The sequence below is a fragment of the Zonotrichia leucophrys genome, chromosome 11, assembly GCF_028769735.1.
Source record: "Zonotrichia leucophrys gambelii isolate GWCS_2022_RI chromosome 11, RI_Zleu_2.0, whole genome shotgun sequence".
NCBI classification, from domain to species: Eukaryota; Metazoa; Chordata; class Aves; order Passeriformes; family Passerellidae; genus Zonotrichia; species Zonotrichia leucophrys.
Genome location: NC_088181.1, coordinates 716,779 through 732,390, shown reverse-complemented (window position 1 = coordinate 732,390; position 15,612 = coordinate 716,779). Strand labels below are relative to the sequence as shown.

The following is a 15,612-nucleotide window of genomic DNA, read 5'->3' as shown; positions in this document are numbered from 1 at the left end:
AAAACCTAATTAGCGCCAGGTCTGGGGCCTGTGTTACGTGTATATGTGCGGCAGCGTTTTGTGTACGATATTAAAAAAATATCCAGGCTTTGGGTTGCCTTTTGTAAGGCATGGAGCTGTGACCCTCCCTCCGCTGCTCCCTCCCCCCGGAGCCCCAGACTTCGCCGTGCCCTGGCTGCGAGCTTACATGGAGTTGTCTTTTTTTATTTTTTTTATAAACCCAGTCACAACACGGGAAGAGGAGGAGGAGGAGGAGGAAGAGAGAGAAAGACAGAACTAAAAACCCTTGAAGGATGGCTCTCCAAAATTCCTGGCGGAAGCACGGGGAATCCCTGGTAGCGCGGGAGCGGAGGTAAGGCAGCCCGCGCCCACCCTCCTGCCGGCCCCCCGCGCCCTCGCTTTTGGGCTGGGAGCGCGGCTTGCGGGGAGCGGGAGGGAAGGTGGAGGTGGGAGCTGGATGCTGGTGGCTGGGTGGTGGTGGCTGGGTGGTGGGTGGAGGAGACACCTTCGCCTCGCGCTGCTTAAGTGGGCGCGGCGCTGATGTGAATATGCAAATGGGCGGCCGGGCGCGTCACACGTGCGGCTGCTCCCCCTCCCCTCGCTCCCCTCCCTCGCTCGCTCCTTTCCCACCCGGGGCTCGGGGGGGACGTGGGGACATGGGGGGCACCGGCCCCGGCCCGCCCGTCCCGTCCCGTCTCGCTCGTGCCGTCCCGCCCTGGCAGCGGCGGAGGTGCGAGGCCGGGATGGAGCGGGGGTGACTCCGACACGCGGGGAACGGACGCGATCGCTGCCGGGGGGCGCTGGGGGGGGGGGGAACTGCCTCCCCCCCGTCGCTGATTGATGTCAGGGGCCAACAGGATCCGGCTTTCCTGGCGATGATGATGGTGATGGTGATTGCGATGATTACACTCATCATTAGTGGGAATTTGAATTTTGCGATGGTCAAGGCTGGGCGGGGGCACGACCCCCGCGCCCGGGAACTTAAGGAAAGAAAATACAGGATTTGGAAAATGATTAATTTATGCACTGGAAGGGTCGAGTTACAAAGGTTTTCACGCAGCCCTGTTTTATTGCGAGTATACGCCGAGATCGGCAAAAAGATGGGAAAGGCGTTTTTGTTATTAAAGGAAAATCCTTTATTGGAGGGATGATTTAGAAATTTACAGTCAGTGGAATTTAATTTTATCCTTTGCCTTTTGCTTTATCCACATTTTAATAAAAGAGCCACGAAGAATAAGAGTAGCCAGGTGATTGCTGAACAAAGCAGATCTCGAGTCTGAATGGGATTTAAAATCGGTGCCTGCGCTCCCTGCGCCTGGCGAGGCCACGGGTGGCACCCCCAGCCGTGCTCCCGGGCTGGGGGACACTGCGGTGACGACACACACCTTAATGCAAAATTAATATTTCATGTGCAGGAGGCACAAACTTTGTGGGACATTTTTCCTTCCCCTCTGTTTGCCGACCTAGTGATTTGGGTACGCCTGATCACGTCTTAGGTTTCTATGTGGTTATTCCATGCAGAGAGTGATTTTCAGGGGAGTGGAGTGCTGCTGGTGATGTCTGCCAGCACCCCGAGGTGGCAGTGACCATGTGTGGTTCTGCAGAACATCACTGGCATTAATTCACTGGGAAAAAAACCAAATGCAAATCAACTCCATTAGTTTTTCTTAGGTTCTACCAGGGACTTTAAAAGGATCTACTAATGGGATAACTGTATTCACTAGATTGATAAATAAATAGAAAATCCCTAATTCTTTCGAGATGTGGGGCTGGAAGCAGCAGATGGAAGTGACTCCAGAGTAACTGAATAAAACCCCTGTGCTGATAGTGCCTGATTGATCATGGTGTAGTGCACTAAGAGACAAGGAGTCAGCTGAGGGGAGAAGAGGGAAAAGGCGAGAGATGGAGCAGGAGAGACGTGTAACCCAGTTCGAGCAGGACAGACCACCTGCCTGCGTGCCCTGCTCTCCAAAGCGCGCCCAGCGTCCCGCATGGCTCTGCCACCCAAATGCCACACTGGCCTTCAGCTCTCAGAAGGTTTTCTCTCATTATCCCAGTCTCTGTGCTTTCCCTCGCTGTGGCGCAGGCCCGTCCTGGCTGCATCGCACTCTGGGGTACGCCTGGCACAGCCCAGTGCCAGGGGCACCGTGTGGCTGCCGAGGGCCAGCGTGGGCAGGCCAAGCCCGAGCACAGGGCAGGGCAGCGTGGGCTCAGGGGCCCTTTGGGTGCCCGGCCCTCGGCCGGCACCTGCAGCCGTGCGCGCACACACCATTCCCCGCGCTCGCTCCGCCGTGCCAATAAAGAAGAAAGGCAGGGATGAGGATTGTTGCTATTGATCTGCCCAAGGGGATCATTAGGCATCAGTATCAATCTACAAATCAGTGGGCCTGTGTTACTTGCTTGGGCAGTCATTGCCAATTTGTTCCTATTAGATGGCCGAGCCCGGAGGTGTTTGATGAGCAGATTGGGTCTTTATCTCGGCGCTGGAGAGCAGGCGGGCGTGGGGAGATGCCGCAGCTTTGCAGGATTGCTGCTGTTTGTTTGTTTTCTTCTGCTGCAACCCTTTTCACTTCTCTGTGCAGAATTTTGTAGGGGCTGAATGTGTTTCTGCTTTATGGATGGTTTTTCATATCATCAGATTAAACATATTGAGAGTTTAGGAGAAACTATTTTCAAATAATCCCCTCGCTTTTATTCGCTCTGTTTACCAGCAGAGCTCCCTATAAAAATACATATTCATGCCAGATTCTTTTGTTATCCTTTCCAGGTCAGACCCAACATTAGGAACGCAAACAATTTTGCTTTTGCTATCCCAGTGCCCGTTCCTTGGGATTTATTGAGTTGTGCTTAGTGAGATGATTGTTTTCACAGTATTTCCCTCTGTGATTTAATTATTTAGGCCAAAAAATTAAAGCTTGTGGATAATATTTTATTTTCGAAGTGTTTTTTATGTGGAGGACAGCCCCAGGGGTTAGTGGCCCCTTGGACACAGCCCTGCTCTGTGTGGTGCCTTCCGGAGCTGCCTCCCTCATCTGCATATTTACAAATAAGAATAATGTTTTATACTATGCAAAATTAATAATGAATTTAGACCATAACAGGAGAATGGAAATTAATGGCAAAAAAAGGGAACAAACCAGTTGATATGAATGTTTTGATCCGACATCAATGCCGTGTTATTTAATGCAAACCTTGATTCCGACTGTTCCATCTCACTCCTCACATGAGCATCGCGCAGTTTAAACATTTGTCCAGCCGTTAAAGACCCTATTGATGCTGTGTTATTGGATTTCTAATTTCCAGGTTTTGTCAGGGGGTTTAACAGACTATATGAGTGTTTATAATTTCTAATGAGTTTAATCTCTAATTTGCCTCTATTACCTGGGACTGTCAAATCCCATTCTCAGCACTGGGTCTGTGAAAATTCAAAATACAGAAATACAGGTTTCTAAAGAACTCGAAATATTTGTCATATCTTTTATATACAAATATGTGTGCAGTAAACAGAACTATACATTCTTATTCTCTTTGAAGATCAAGCCTGATTTTAATCCTGCCTATCTGCTGCAATCACAATATATTACCTAAACCCAAGTTTCTTTGAGGACTTTTGGATAGATGTCACTATTTCATTGGAGATAAAGTAGGGTGTGTTTTAGGATACCACATTATTGCTGCCTGATTAGTATTTGATCAAATCCTATCTGTTTTTTTGTCCCTGAGACAATCCAGCTCCTCCACATCCGGAGGCGAATTCGCCTCATTCTGTCTGACAAGTGTTTTGTTGGGGAGCAGCGGATCAGATCCGTGTAAACACGCGGCTGGGGCGGGGAGCCCCGCACTTTTAATTTATCATAAACTCCCCAGAACTCATTAGCTTTCATCTTTACATCGCACGTATAGAAATGAATTCTGAGCTCACTCGGGGAGGCTTTTTTTTCTGTGGAGTTTGCTGTACAAATATTTATGGACCTTTTCCTTTGTAGTAGAGATTCCAGTGGCAACAGCTATCACACGACGAACAGCAGCTTGCGACTTAGGGAAGAGGTTGCCAAAAGCTGTTGTTTATTTAGTTGCGTGGCATTTTGTCTTGAAATTTGTTTTGCTACTATTTGCAAAAAATACAAGGCTCTCTTGGGAGGAGAAATCAGGCTTTTTTGCCTATACTCCAGAAAAAAAAAAAAAAGGGAAAAAAGCCTCCCAGAAAATGAAATCTAAGTGTGTTTGTATGTATGAACATAACTTTATAATCAGCATATTCTGAGGATTTTCAGAGCAGGAGGCTGCTCACTGCCCATTCACAAAACACACATATGGTGATTTTATGGTAGGTTTTGTTTTAAAGATAATGATTTGTCTCCACGTTGCAGTTGTTTATGTTTCTGTCTATATCTCTTTCCTCACCCCTGTTTTATTTAGTAAGGTTTCAGCTGTGAAATTTCTCCATGAAACAATTGATACATTCTCCCCACGCTGCAGCGAGCGAAAAAAACCCCCTTAGATTAATGGTCAGTGTCTCATCCACACAAATTTGTGTTACGATACTACCGAGAAGCTGCGAATTACTGACAAGATCTAGAATAATTCCTAATGCTGTCGAAGGCTTCATTTTCTCCTCCGCATGATGGATGAGGCATAAGAAGTGCTTTCTGAGATCGTTAATGTGCATCATTCTGTTAAGTGTTATTAAAGTCCGTCTGTCTTCGGCAGCAGAAACAATGGCTTAGCCCTTATTTTGTCTCCCTCTTTGCTAAACTCCAACGTGCTTTTACTAATGTGACCTGTTTTGGGGCTCTTTCAGTGGCTGGTTTGTACCGTGGTGTTTCTGTTGGTCTGGGGAATTGTATTTTCCCTTCGAGTTTAGTGTTGGCTTGCGGCATGGGGACGCACGGTGAATTCGCGGTGATTCCGTCTGTAACCTGTGGATAATGTCCAAGCAGCGCAGGATCTGTACCAAAGCTTCCATTTAAGCTTGGAAAATAGGATTGAGCTTTCCCTTCAGAAGGGAGGGAAGGCTGTGAAACCACCCCCAGGAGCAGCCGTGCCCGCTCATTTTCCCCCGGATGAATTGTTTAAAAATCTGGGAATTGCTGTGTGAGGAGACAGTGAGCTGGTCCCCTGCTGGGAGGGAAGCTGGCACGGGGTGACCCAAACTCGTCCTGTTCAGGCACAAATCGCTGCCCTGTCCTGGTCCCGTGGGCATCGCCCCGTTCCCCAAGGGGGAGGAGGCCAGGCCCAGATTGCAGATGGATCATATTAAATCAAAAGTACTTTTAACCAAACAGAAGAATTCACTTTAAAGGTTTTTAACCTTTCTTAAGAGCCAATTTTTCCTTAAGCCCTGCGATAATAAAATACAATATAATTTATAGAGCACTCTCCACGGGTATGCATTCCTCCTCTCTTCTTTTTTTTGGTACAGTCAGATAAAACATCCAACAACTGGGATGATAATCAAGAAAAAACAAAAAGCAACTGATCATAAAGCATTTAGAAATGTAACATTCCTTTTACAAGGGATTCAGACATCCTTGGGAAGCCTCACTTCTATACTTTTAATAGAATTAGAGAAGTGTGATGCACAGCTGGTAAAAGCTCAGTCATCCACAGCGCAGCGAGTTTTTGAGTATTTAATTTTATATTTGAATAATTCTCCAGATCAGGCTATAATCATGGATGTCATATAAAAAGATTTTTTTCATAAATTACATTATTTCACAGATGTGCAAATACTTCTGTGAAAAAAATTACATTGATCAGTTTTTAATACCCCCCTGTCTCACCCTTCAGTCAAAAGGAAAAATAGCTTTTTTCCCATCTTTGTCTTCAGAAAGGTGCTAGATTGTAAACATCTGAAGGAAATGAAAGGGGGTTGGCCAGTCCACCCCAAATTCTTTCCAGATTTTCATTCCTTTCACCAGCAGCCTTCTGTTCTTGGAGGAGAGGGAGGAACAGCAGAAGAAAGAGAGAGATGTCTCTGTTTCTTATTAAAATTTAAAGTGCAAAGCAGGGGCTGTATTTTGCTAATTTTCAATGTGCTAATTGGGAAGGGGGTTAGGAGGTGAGGGGCTGCGGGGACACGGCGGGCTCGGTGGGACACAGCCTGGGCAGTGCCACGGGGACAGCGGGCACCGGGCACAGCCCCGGCCTCGCTGCCGGCCAGGGCTTGCACTGGCTGCACTTTGCCATCCCACCTTATAACATCCTGTTTGTTCTTCTCATTAGAGAGTGACTCTTTTACCAGGAATAAACTTCCCAACAGGCGCGTGCTCTGCCTGCCCGGGGCTCCGGGTGCCTGAAAGCCTCACCCCTGGGGTGGGACAGGGCCTCAGGGCCGCCCGGCCCCTGCAGCTGTGTCCCTCCAGCTCCTGAGCTCTTCTCCTTTTATCTGCTCACAATGGGGGAAACGTTTCATCGAGGCACAGGCAATTCCTCAGCACATCCCCACAGGCAGAGGATCTGGTTATCTTGGATATTGTTGTCAATGGAAAAGTTTGCCCCAATGTTAAATTCAGGAATGGTGGTTAAGATAAATGCCAGCTTCCCAGCTCTCTCGTCCCATTTTCTATGAAGTTTAGGGGAAAGGAAGGCTGAAAATAACTTTATAAAAGTTACCAAGGTGTCACACCCTGCCTGCTTGGGCTTCAATCAGAGTTGCCAGCTTGTTTTTCAGGGAATTTGAGTACCACATGCACTTGGAGAAAGCAAGCTAAACATCAGAGTTTATTTTCAATATGCAAGTGGTATAAAAATATGCAAGCCCTGATCTGAGTGCTATGGAAACTGCTCCACAAAAATGTGGAACGAAAGCTGTTACTGTAAGCGTGGTTCATGTCCTGTAACAGCTGTGACAGCCCGGCAAGCTCAACACTTGTCCAATTAGATGAAAATACTCAAAAGGAAACCTGATTTAAATAAGAGCTGTAATAATCTTTCACAATTACAAAGTATTCCAGTGACCAACACTGTTTCCCTGCCCGGGTTGCCCGGACCCTGCGTTGGCCTGGGCTCAGTGGACGCCGTCTCTCCCTCCTCGCGCTGGCTCCAAAAGCATTTTTCAGGGCTTATGTTACAGTTATTTGCAGATTATTTTAGGTCTGTGTTCTTTTATATCCACTTAGCAACTTGGAAGGAATATTTCAGGAGCAGCCCATGCTTGATGTGCCCCTTTTTGGGGAGCAGGAAGACTAGGTGGGGCGGATTTAAAAGCCGTTATTGTATTTATGACAGATGGTTTTCAGTTTAGGCAAGAAAGCCCCAATAGACACTAGCACAGAGACAGGAATGTGGACACGTATCATTAAGCTCTTTCTGTTAATCAAATGCAAGAAATACAGTAAACTTATTTTTATACCTGACCTGTGGAACAAATATGGCCAATGGATATTACACATAATAGGTCTTAAAAGGAACAATTATAGTTTCCCTTTAACTTTTCTGATTTGTTACAATTTGTATCTATTTCTAAGGTTTAAGGATACCAATGATTAAAATCATCCTACTGCATAAATTTTAGTTATTTACCATAGTTCATAAGTATCGTGTGATGACCTTTTTCTGGCTTCATAAAATTGGTGACTTAATATAATTTAGGATCTGAGAGTGCAAGTTCCTCGATTCATTTATCATTTGATGCTGAAATTTGTTTAGTCTGGATCGAAGGCCCTACTCAGCTTTTCCTACTGGTCACAGATTCTTTTTACACTGGAAACTGGGAGATCTTTGTGTCTTGTCTCTTTCTTTCAAGTTTGACCAAAAATAGTCATTAAAGACTTCAGAAGCCCCCTGACTTTATAAATAAAGGCTCTTGACTGACTCTGATGGGAGTTCCATGCACAGAACAGCCCCTATCACTAATTTTTCAGAATGGGAAAGTATGTTAATATAGAATACACCTTGAATTAAGTGGTCAGTTTTGACTGTATTCCAGACAACTTTTTTTATGAATGCAATTAAATAGGGAGTTTTAATAGCTTCAGGAGAATTACATTTGAAATTGTTCTATAAAGAATGTTTATACATATATATAGAGAGAGATGATAGATGCATCTGAAAGCAGGAGGCAACGCAGTAATTTATTTTAAAAATTCTTCTGTAGTCAGTGTGAGTGATTTCAAATGGGATCCCAGAATCTCCAAGCCAAAGCTCTCATCTTCTAAGGAATTTCACCTGGAATAAAATGTTGCCTTAGAAATTGTTGACGTAATAGTCCCCTTGGGAACCCCAGAGCAGTCAAAGAGAAATCCAACAATAAATCCAGGGGCCACCTGGATAACTCCCATTAAAGGCTTTTTTTCAGTGGAAAAAATTCTTTAAAAGCTTAATTCTTCCTAAATGTGAAGTCCAGCGATGGTGTTTCTGTAGAACTTTTACAGTGGGGTGTTTCAGGCGGTTTTGTTCGAAGCACTTGTGCAGGGCTCGGGGACAGGGACAGCAGCGCTGTGTGTTCCCTGCAGCCCCTGTGCAGGGGCTGGCAGCCCAAGGGCCCCGAGCACAGCCGGGCTGGGCCTTGCCTGGGCTGCGGTGTGACCGAACCCGGCCCAGCAGCGTCCCCGACACGGGCCTGACCCCGAGCCCCGAGCGGGGCCGGCAGCTCCGGAGCGCGGCTGCGGAGCGGCACAGCCTGGGGCGGCGGCGGCAGCTCCGCCGCGCTGCGCATCGCCCACGGCCGCTTCTCTCCAGAGCACGGAACGGGGAGAAAGCCCCGCTGTGCCCCGGCAGCCCCGGGTGCGCGCCAGCAGCCCGGCGGAGCGGCTCGGCCGGCCAGGGCGAACTTGCAGAGTTTGCATGGCCGTGGGACGGACTGAGCGCTCCCCGCTCCGCAGCCCGGGCAGCGCCGCGCTGGGGGTCAGGGACAGCCGGGCAGGGCTCCCTCCCCTCGGAACGAGGGCATGTGTGTGCTGAGATCCGCCGGAACAGCCGCCCTGTGTCTGAGGGGAGCTGCAGGACCGCAGGACATCCTGGGGACACGCAGAGCCACTGACTGCGCCCGCTCCTGCTCTCCACAGCCCCAGCTCTGCTCTGTGCTGCAGCAAAAACGCACCGGGAGGCTTCTGATTGAAAATATCGGGGGGAAACAATCATCCCATTAACCACTGGAAATTTCATCACAATTGAATTCTCTATCAACGTTTTCTAAAAGGCAAAAAGGGTCAAGAATGAAGGGTGTTATTCTTAGTTGTCTGTATTATTAGTTAACATCAGCTGTCTGCTATCCCCACCTCCGTGCCCAGTACAAAGGACACTGTAAACCACATTTTTAGAAAAAGAAACTTGATTTTTGTAGAAATACATATAAAAAAAGATTCAGGATCTGTGGGTACTTACATATGGTCATTTTACAGATTTTCTGGTGTGGTGGCTGGAAGACAAACTTCTTTTAAACCCTGTGAAATTCAATATTTCACTGAATTTAACGTATTCTAAGTTACACATAATATATATAGTGAAGCAGTTTTACACTGTTTCAATAGGCTTTAATTTTAAACAGTGTCTACTTTTCGTATATAATGAAGGTGTAATTTATAACAATATTTTAAACAGTCCAAGCCAGTTATTTATACTGGTTTTTATCTTGAAATGAGGTTTGCTGGGTCTTTTGGTTTTGCTTTATTTACCTCATCATTCCCTTATCACCCAGAGCCTTTTTTGCAATTGTATTTATTTAAAATGGTATTTTTTTACTTTTAATATAATCGTGTTGTTTAGACAAGAGGTTTTTTTTCTTGCGAGTATTGAGGAACTTGTTTTGCTGCTGTCCCCAGAGCAGTTCAGTGCTGCGATACGTGCAGTCAAACGGGGAAGATTCCCAAATTGTCTGTTCCCATGCTTGGAATTCAGACAAGCAGGCACTGTCTCCATTCCTGTAAGGAGCAGTGAAATTTGCTGTTGTGGATCTGGGCTTAAACTGTTCCAGAAGCAATTTCTGTTTATAGGCCACTGTTTTTCTGGACATTGTCCTGTGTTTTTGAGCAGAAAGCAGGCTTGCTGCCCTAGGGACATAATCAGTGAGTGTGGGCTGCTCTGGGTGCAACGGGGCCGCGTTCTCACTCCGGGATAATGCATGGAACCGTGTGGGACAAGGGCAGCAGAGCCACTTCTGTTCATCCTGGCCTTGCTCGTCACCTCCCCTGCCCGGAGAGCCTCCTGCAGAGCCTCCGCATGAGCTGTGTCTGCCTGCCATGAGCACGGCACCCTCAGCACTGCCCAGGGATGGAGCAGCCCAGAGAGCCCAGCTGCACCCCAAGGAATCCACCCCATCCCATCGCATTGCATCCCATCGCATCGCATTGCATCCCATCCCACCCATCCATCCCATCCCATCCATCCCATCGCATTGCATCCCATCCCATCCCATCCCATCCCATTGCATCCCATCCATCGCATCCCATCCCATCCCATCGCATCCCATCCCATCCCATCCCATCCCATCCCATCCCATCGCATCCCATCCCATCGCATTGCATCCCATCCCATCCCATCCATCCCCATCCCATCCCATCCCATCCCATCGCATCCCATCCCATCCCATCCCATCGCATTGCATCCCATCCCATCCCATCCATCCCATCCCATCCCATCCCATCCCATCCCATCCCATCCATCCCATCCCATCCCATCCCATCCCATCCCATCCCATCCCATCCCATCCCATCCCATCCCATCCCATCCCATCCCATCCCATCCCATCCCATCCCATCCCATCCCATCCCTCCCTCCCCACCTCCAGCACCATGAGCCCACTGTGGAGCTCCTCCTGTGTCCTCTCCTGCCGGACCTGCCTCCTGCTCTCCCGCCCTGGCCTCAGGGATGAGCTCCCGCAGGAGGTGGGCAAGCAGCAGGTGTGGGAGATGAGGTGGCCAAGGCCATGGATGGTGGCAGTGGTGTCCTGGTCCTGAGTGACTCTTAGCTCCTTGTCTGTGTGCTTGCAGCCTCCTGGCTGCACAGAGCACGGACAGGCCCTGCCTGCTGGGTCCGGGAGCTGGGAGAAGCTGCGTCCCCATCTCTGAAATAACGATGGATGGTTTTCCCGCATTGTTACCAAAATTGGGATTTTTTTCGGTTGGAAAAGCCCTCAGAGAGCATGGAGCACATGGCGGGGCCGGGCGATTCCTGGCGTTGTGGTCCCGGTGGCAGGGCCGGGCGATTCCCGCTGTCGGGCATTCCCCGCCGTTCCCGCCGCGCCCGGCAGGGGGCAGTGCCGCCCGCGCAGCGCCGCCGCCTCGCCCCCCCGCCGCTCCCGCCGGGGCCGCGCGGGGCGGGAGCGCCCGGAGCCTTCCCGAGGGTCCGACACGGGGGCCGGCACTGCGGGGCCGCCTCGGGCCTGGGGCTGCCACCGCACCCTTCCCATCGCACCCCATCCCATCCCACCGCACCCTTCCCATCGCACCCCATCCCATCCCATCCCATCGCATCCCATCCCATCGTATCCCATCGTATCCCATCCCATCCCATCGCATCCCATCCCATCCCATCCCATCCCACCCCATCCCATCCCACCGCACCCATCCCATCCCATCCCATCCCATCCCATCCCATCGTATCCCACCCCACCCCACCCCATCCCACCGCACCCTTCCCATCGCACCCCATCCCATCCCATCCCATCCCATCCCATCCCATCCCATCCCATCCCATCCCATCCCACCCCATCCCATCCCATCCCATCCCATCCCATCCCATCCCACTTCCTCTCTGCCATCCCCGCCCAAGGGAGCACAGGCACAACTCAAACTGTTTGGAGACTTTTGCATTCAAACGTCGTGTTCTATAACAATATCTCTAAACCCCACCTGCATTTATATGGAGATCATCCTCCTCTGGGCTGTTGGGGAACAAACTCAATTCCTGCCACAAAGACAGAGGTGGTGGCCAAATAATTTCCATATAATATTAATTTTATACGTGTATGGTTGTAAAATTTGTTCCTCGAAGTGTGAGATCACAAAAATGAGGTGGTTTTTGTGTGGGTGCATTGGGTTGCTGGGGGGGTGGGGGGTGGATATTCCAGCACTTCTGTTTCTGCCTCAAATATTTGTGTTTGTTTTTCAGGGGCTTTGTTAATACCTGAGGGAACCATTAATGCAGCCGAAATAACAGGAGATCTGATGTTCTCATGGTATTTTAGTATTTCACTTTCTCGATGGAAATGCCAGGAGAACACCAGATCTCGCGGTATTCAGGCCCCAGAAATAGCTCCCTTGGGAATTTTTAAAAAGCCCATAAAATACATAAACACAAATATGGAGATATCCAGGTTCCTGCCGAAGTTGCCTGCGCAGCCTTCCCTCGATTGAAGCCATCAGTCAGCAGCTTTCCCTCCCTTCCAGCTGATTTGTCTTTGTCACTGAGCGAAACTACTCTTTCTCCCTCAAACCGATGGCAGAAAACCAGACCCGTGTCGGTAATTGTGATTATGGAGAGGACAATTCTGGATTGCTCACACACACAAGATTTCCCCCAGTCTGCTTATTTTTTTTCCTAATATGGCTGTTTCCTTTTTAAAAACCATGTTATTATTTTTTATTATTATTTTTGGTTTCACTATAATTTTCATTGGATATTTAGCTGTATCTAGTTAATTATCTAATCAAGCAAATGGTTTCTTTGGCTCTTAACTAAAACAGGAAAACACCCCAGTATCGGGATTAAGTTTTCATCTCTATCAACTGGCTTAAAAATACTGAACTTGATTCCTTTTGAATTAACTGAGTCTTATTTTATTTTTTTTTCAATATCACCTATCACCATAGTAACCACCAGCTGTCAGTTCAGTTTCTGACATTTTTCTCATTTGGTAAGATTTCAGAATTGCCATCCTCCCTGCCAACATGTCATGAACAAGAAAAAAAAAAATTGCATGAAAAATCTAATGGGTGTCTGGTCTGATTGTCCTCACTCGTGGCAGGGAAGACAAAAACTGATGAATTGTGAAATGTATTCAGAGGGATTCAAGAAAAGCAAGTGTCTCGGACCCCCTCCTCACCCACACCTCCTCGTTTTCATCTTGTTATGCTTGATGCACCAGACATGCTTGCCCTGACACTCGGGTTTGTAGAAATTTAAGATTAACAGTTTTTACATTCACCTCGCTGATCCCCGGGTTTTAAAGTCATCATTAAAAATAAAGTTCGCAGAGCTCGTATTTAGCACCATTTCCCACTCATTGATGAGGTTTTAGCACCTGTGAATTCTCAACAAAACACTTCCCGTGCCTGAAGTCAACAGCCAGTTCGGTACATTCCCACATTTCCTCCCTGTTTCTGTATTTTATGTACATTAGAAAGCAACCTTTGAGCAGGCCTAAAGAGAAAGGCAAATTCTGGGTAACTCCCTGGGCTGGGGTTTTGTTTGTGCTGGAAAAAGGGCAGCAAATGGTAAAATTTGACTTTTTTTATTTCTCCAATTGGTTTACCTGAAATAATATAAATTTAAGAAAAAATGGGATCATGTTCAGTAAATGATGCTGCACCTCCTGGATGGCAAAATATCGCTGAGAAACCTCCTCGCCAGTGCTGCAGGAAGGCAAGAGAAAGGGAAAGGACTCATCTACTTCTGGCAAAGCAAATAAAATGCCAGCAATGCCTTTCTAACGTGTATTTTTGGGGGATTTTCTATACAGGATACACACATAGAGCTGGCACGTCGTGTTTCCGTCGGTATAAAGCAAATCCCCCCAGCTGCCTCCATTGGGGCACAAAGAGCCGTCCCCTGGACGCGCTTCCAGGGGGGTTGTTTGGGGCTGTATCCATCTCTTTTTTCCCCGACTGTCTGTGAATTGAGGCTCAGCAGCAGGAACTCATTTCAGGAACATAAACCTGATTTGATGAGCAGCTGCAGCGCTCGGGTCCCTGTGCTGCCGGGGACACCCCGGCGCTGCCGGGGCTCTGCCCCGCTCCCGGCTCACGTTTCACATTCGGGGGCTCAAACCGGCGCTTCAAACCCGGCCGGCCCAAGGGGGAATAATTGAAACAATCCCGGGACATTATACCCACTTGGGAACATTTGGGGGAATTTGTATTTGTGAGTATATTCGCTCAGTTCTGCTGCATCTACACGGAGCAGGGAGGTAGCTCTTGCCAGGAAAAGTACCGGCTCCCCTAGGAGGATCCAGGGCTGCGTGTTTGGCAGTGTTTTTCCCTGGGAAGCGGCAGATTGAGCTGCCCAGCGCCCGGTTTGGGTGCTGCGGCTCGGGGTGCGAGGCGCCGGCCCCGCCGGTGCGCGGGAGCGGCGGCGGCTCCGGGAGGGACGGCGGAGCTGCGGCAGCGCCGGTGCGGGGCTGCGCGGGAGGGCCCTCGTCTGAGACACTGCAGATACAGCTACTGCTGAAATGTCTGCTCGATTTTAGAATGAAAAACCATCATCTTTGGGAAAAAAATTGAAAATGATCCCGTTTCCCTGCCTGTTTCAGCCATGCATTTTGCCAGCTGTATTTTTAAAATAGTTCTATAAATGTATCTCATGAAATAAATGCACTGGGAAAGTGTAACTCTTTTAATGATAAATAATATTGTTGTACATAATATTTGAAAACAAATGGGGTAAACAAAATGCACCTTAATGTCTTTATGGTTTGTGAGATTTATAACAATAATCAGCAACCGACTGTAACACTGTTTGCACCTTGTGTGCCCTAAAGCCATTGGATCCCTCCGTTAATTGTATAAATTCCATGCACTATGGAAAATCATGATGTATCATTTATATTCAGCTATGTCAGGTATATAAATATTAAAATATATTGGCCAAAAATGGCTGATTACCCCTCAAACATTTCATGATAAATCTTATCTTTTTACGGTGGTGGTAGCACTGAGGGTGGGGTGAGGGGGGGAATGGACTAAATATTTCATGTTATTTGGAAATATTCTTTAAACAACCCAGATATATTATTAATGTTTTACAACTGCTTCAAAAATCCGGCAGCTCAGTTCAGGTTTAGAGGATGCAGTGGTTCAGTACCTGAAGAAAAAGTGATTTTTATATATGCAAAGCACCCCAATGGTGGGGATTATGTTATTTATTCAGCCTGGGATCCGTGTGGCTCGCGGAGGCTCCGCGCTGACGCCCTGGTATAAAATAGAGGTGACGTTCCCGGAGCCAGCGACAGCAGCACCTCCCTGCTCTGCTACGCCAGATATTCATGGGCATTTATCAGGGCCTTATTATTCACCTATAGTCTTATTTAATAAACTCCTGCTCTCCCCAGCCGCGATGTAAAGGTACAGGGACAGTGCTTGTGACAGTCTTTTGCCTAAAAATACTTACATGAAATATGGTCTGTTTGTCTGTGCTCCCCACACAGCCCCAGCCCGAGCCCCGGCCTGTGCAGGGACAGGGGGAAATACTGTTATCTGTATTTATTGATGCTAATGCCTGTGTTTTAATGGCTAAAGAAATCCACCGTTGGGCTGTGGCTCCAATGTGTCGGGCAAGTGGCGGTCTGCAGTGCGGAGGGAGGAGATGTCGGCAAGGGGCTTGGAAATACGCGTGCCTGGGAAGAATGGAGCGGGAATGATGCCTTGCACCGACAAGCAGACTTGGGGTGTGTGATAGACTTTGTTCATTTGATTCTCAGAACTCAGTCGGGGTTAAATTGGAATCCAGACATCA

General features: G+C 48.1%; 1 protein-coding gene across 1 annotated transcript in view; it reads left to right on the top strand.

Annotated features, from left to right (window-relative positions):
• The first annotated feature begins 252 nt into the window (after positions 1-252).
• ZFHX3 (zinc finger homeobox 3) overlaps positions 253-15,612 on the top strand; it is a 384,977-nt gene continuing 369,617 nt past the window's right edge. Inside the window, exon 1 of the mRNA XM_064723577.1 lies at positions 253-352. The gene's annotated coding sequence lies outside the window, so the exon portion shown is untranslated. The remainder of the gene's footprint in view (positions 353-15,612) is intronic.